The sequence below is a fragment of the Myodes glareolus genome, chromosome 22 (genome assembly GCF_982192425.1).
Source record: "Myodes glareolus chromosome 22, mMyoGla1.1, whole genome shotgun sequence".
NCBI lineage: Eukaryota > Metazoa > Chordata > Mammalia > Rodentia > Cricetidae > Myodes > Myodes glareolus.
This window is the reverse complement of record NC_142047.1, coordinates 31,237,457-31,242,495: the sequence shown is the minus strand read 5'-3', so window position 1 is coordinate 31,242,495 and position 5,039 is coordinate 31,237,457. Positions and strand designations below refer to the sequence as shown.

Sequence of the window (5,039 nt, the reverse complement as noted above, 5' to 3'; positions counted from 1 at the left end):
AGATGGAGTGGGAGGAATGGGAGGGTATGGGGAGGAGGGGAGGAAGTGGAAATTTTTATAAACAAATAAATAAATAAATTTAAAAAATACAATAAATAAAATAAAGATAAATTTCTTTATTTTCTCAACTTCCTCACAAATTCAATATAGTGTCAATTTGTTTACCTCATTCATTTAGAGTCAGGAAAAGAAATTATATATCGTATCTTTTAAGTAAACTTAAGTTTTCTATTTTGAGGTTTTAATAATGGACAATAAGGGTTCACAGCATTGTAGGTCAGTTTTCTTTCTATTGTTTAACCAACATTTTCACCAAAAAGTTGAGTAGAAGGCATAATTGAAATTGAAGCCCCACTGAGAGAACAGGCCTGAGCCAGGTATCTCTGCAGGTCTGGGCATGAGTCAGGTTCTTCGAAGTGAGAAGGCCCAAGCCAGAGACCTCTGATGGACCAGGCTCAAGCCAGGGACCACTGCAGGTGCAGGCCCAATCCACAGACACTTACAGGAACCCACCTGATCCAGTGAGCACCCTCGAACAGACCTGAAGCAATGACCACCACTGGAGTGATAGCTGAGGGAGCAGACCCAAGCTAGAGAACTTTGTGGGACAGGGTGAAAGACAGGGATCTCTGAGGGAGTAGGCATAAATAAGGGACATCTTAGGAAATAGGCTTGAGTAAACAACCTCCACTGCAGCAGGCCTGAGTCAGTTACCTCAGCCAGAGCAGGCCCAGGGCAACAACCTCCACAAGAGCAGGGACAAGAGATTCATTGTTGAGGGAGCAGGCCTCAGCCAGAGACTTCTGTGGACACAGGCTTATATCAGCAACCTCTTCCAGAGCAGGCCTGAGCCAGTGTCCTCTGCTGAAGCAGGCTCAAGGAACCGACCTCAGTGGGACCATTCATGAGCAAGTAATCTCTGTGAGAGCAGGCCTGAATGAACCCCCACATTGCAGAGTGCTCTGAGCACTGAACAACTTCCAGGCAACCAAGTGACCTCTGGTGCGACTGAAACTGTGGCCCTGACTAAGCCACTGACATCTGGAAGATTGATCACCAGAGACATAGCCCCAACTACACCAATTAGAAGAAAAGATGGGTAGACAAGGTAAGAACACACTCGATAATACAAAAAGCAATACAACAACAATAAAAGCTCGTGGTCTTAAAATAGCAAGACTTGAACAAGCAAATAAAGATGATGCAGAAGAGAATGATCTAAGAATAACTTTAGGGACATGTTTGAGGCCCTTAAAAAAAAAGAAAAATTTTTCTCACAGAAATGAAAGAAAAGATGAAAAAAATGGAAGAAATTAGCCAACCCCTTAAATAAAACAAAGAATAAAAACAATCAAATAGATGAAAGAAACTATTCAAGACTTGAAAATCAAAATAGAGACAATAAAGAAAACAAAACTAGAGGGAATTAAAGAAATGGGAATTATGAGAAAATGATCAGGGACCACAATCGCAAGCATACACAGCAGAATGCAAGAGATGAAAGAGAATCTCAAGAGCTGAAGATATAATAGGGGAAATAGACTCATCAGTTAAAGAAAACATTAATTCTAACAAGAGCTTAACACAAAATATCCAGGAAATCTGGAATATCATGAAAAGACCAAATTTAAGAATAATAGGAATAGAAGAAGGAAAAGAAATCCAACTCCAAACCACAGAAAATACATTTAACAAAATCAGAGAAGAAAACTTTACCAACTTAAAGATATACATATGAAGACACAAGAAGTTTTCAGAACAACAGACTGACTGGATAAAAAAAGTCCCCTCACCACATAATAATCAAAACACTATAAATACAAAATAAAGAAAGAATATTGAGAGTTGCAAAGGAAAATGGTCAAGTAACATATAAAGGCAGACCTATCAGAATTACACCTGACTTATTAGTGGAAGCATGAAAACCAGAAAGTCCTGATCAAACATTATGAAGACTTTGAGAGACCATGGATGCCAGCCCAGACTTCTATACCCAGCAAAACATTCAGTCAATATAGATGGACAAAAAAAGATGTTCCATGACAGAATCAGATTTAACCAATACCTAGCCACAATCCCAGACATACACAAAGTATTAGAAGGAAAACTCCAACCAAAGGAAGTTAGCTACATCCACACACAAAAAAAAGACAATAGATGTTCCAACAGAAGCAAAACCCAAAGAAGAGAAAAGCATACACAATAACATCACCGGCAACAAATACTATAATAACAGGAGCTAGCAATCACTGGTAATTAATATCCCTTAATATAAATGGACTCAACTCACCTATAAAAAGACACAGGCTAACATATTGGATATGAAAACAGAATCTATACTTCTGCTACATACAAGAAACACACCTCAGCCTCAAAGACATTTATCACCTCAGAGGAAAGGGTTGGGAATTTTTTTTTTCAATCAAATGGACCTAAGAAACAAACTGGTATAGTTATCCTATTATCTGACAAAATAAACTTCCAACTAAGATCAATCAAAAGGGACAAAGACAGACATTTCATATTAGTCACAGGAAAAATACATCAAGAAGGAAATTTTAACACTAAACATCTATACCCCAAACACAAGGATAATCTCAAATGTAAAAGAAACACTTCTAAAGCTTAAATCATACATTAAACCCCACACACTAATAGTGGGAGACTTTAACACCCCACTCTCACCAGTGGACAGAACTGTCAGACAAAAAATTAGCAGAGAAATTAGGAAACTAAAAGTTGTTAGGACTCAAATGGACTTAACAGACATCTATAGAGTATTCCTTCTAAACATAAATGAATATATCTTCTCAGCACTTGACGAAACCTTCTCAAAAATTGACCACATACTAGGTAACAAGGCAAAAACAGATATAAAAAATGGAATGACCCCATTTTTTGGTTTATTCAAAAAATTTATTGAACAGCTAAGGATACAAAGGTATTAAAACACGGTAAGACATGAGGCATGTGCACAAGTGTAGAAAGCAGTAACGTTCTCTGCATCACAAGAGTGAAAGAAAAATGCTTTAGGAAAAGAAGAGATTTCTTCCAGCGTGCAAGGGTGAATGGATTTCCAATCAGGAAAGGGGATTGAGATTAAATAGAAGACTTCAGTCTGGATTGTTGATGGTACTCAGTATGAACTATATTTGTTTTTCCTTTTCCTCTTTCCCCATCTTTGGGCTTAATTTACCAGTAGTGTCCAGGAATGTTCAATGCGCTTTTTCTATACTTGCTTGCATTTTTGCCTTCATGTTTTCTATAGAAGTATGTCCCTTTTGGTGTTTTAAGGGTGTTTTCCTGTTTTTTGAAGGACTCTTGACCCTTTGATCTCGGTGTTGATGGTTTTAAGTCTTTTCCATTTTGGTTTGATTTTTGTGCATTTTTGGCTGGGGTATCTCGTACTGATTTCTCCACTGGAACTTTTTCTTCAGCTTCCTCATCATCAAAATCATCATCGTCATCATCTTCATCATCTTCATCTTCCTCATCATCCTCATCAAGTTTTACTTTTTTTTCTGTGGAACCTTGTTGCCACCTCCAGGAGCAGATCGCTTTCCAGACATACTCAACAACTTTACATCCTCTTCGTCTTCATCTTCTGACTCTGTGTCTTCCTCTCCAGCTACTAGGTGCTGTCCACTAATGTGCACAGGCCCTGAACCACACTTCAATCTTAAGACCACAGAAGGTGTTATTTCAAATCCCCCAAGAGAAACTGTTGGCTGTACAGACATTTTCAAAGTTGCCAGTGTTACTTTAATTGGACTGCCTTCATAGTTCATTGCTTCTGCCTCTACAATGAGCAATTCGTCTTTTGCCCCAGCACCTAAACTAACCGTTCTCAGTGATAACTGGTGCTCATTTTCATCATTATTCACCTTAAAGTGATAATCTTTGTCGGCTTTTAGTTCACAACCGAAAAGGTAGTTCTGAGGCCTTACAGGGTTCATGTCCATGACCATCGAGTCTTCCACGAGGTGCAGGCACGCTCTATGGTGGCAGAAAAGTCGGACGGCGGGTACTGCCTGCTGCTCCTCAGAACAGGCACGCAGGACAGAATCACGCCAGGGATCCCCATATATCTTATTGGATCATGTTGGCTTAAAATTAAAATTCAACAGTAACACTAATTGCAGAAAGCAATTCCTAAAATTCAATGAAAATGACAGATAACAAACTCAAATTTACGGGACAAAATGAAAGCAATAATAAGAGAAAAGTTCATAGCATTAAACACCTATATAAAAGCTGGAAAAATCCCAACCTAGTGAGTTAATAAAATATTTGAATATGCTGGAACAAAAAGAAACAAACACACCCAGGAAGACTAGAGGACTGAAAATAATCAAATTGAGAGTTGAAATCAACAAAAGAGTTACAAAATTAATGCAAAGAATCAATGATACAAAGAATTGGTTCTTCCAGAAAATCAACAAAATAGACAAACCTTTATCCAAACTAACCAAAAGGCAGAGAGAAAATACCCAAATTAATAAAATCATGAGTGAAAAATGGGACATAGCAACACACATGGAGAAAATCAAGACAATCATTTGATCATATTTTAAACACCTGTACTCCACAAAATTGGAAAACTTAAAGGAAATGGACAATTTTCTAGATAAATATCATTTACTAAAATTAAATCAAGACCAGATTAGTAAATTGACTAGGCCTATAACTGCTAAAGAAATAGAAATAGTCATCAAAAGTATCCCAACCCAAAAAAGCCCAGGACCAGATGGTTTCAGTACAGACTTCTACAAGATTTTCAAAGAAGAACTAATAAAGATACTCCTCAAGTTGTTTCACACAATAGAAACAAAAGAAACATTGCCAAATTCTTTTTATTAGGCTAAAACTACCTTGATATGCAAACCACACAAAGAAATTACTAAGGAAGAGAATTACAAATCAATCTATCTCATAAACATTGATGCAAAAATACTCAATAAAATATTAGAAAATTGAATCCATGAACAAAAAAAATCATCTGTCATGATCAAGTTGGCTTTATCACAGAGATTCAGGAA

The 5,039-nt window shown here is 37.3% G+C and overlaps 1 pseudogene; it reads right to left on the bottom strand.

Moving 5' to 3' along the window:
• Nucleotides 1–2,894: 2,894 nt before the first annotated feature.
• Nucleotides 2,895–3,991, bottom strand: LOC125399203 (nucleophosmin pseudogene; annotated as a pseudogene).
• Between the last annotated feature and the right edge of the window lie 1,048 nt (nucleotides 3,992–5,039).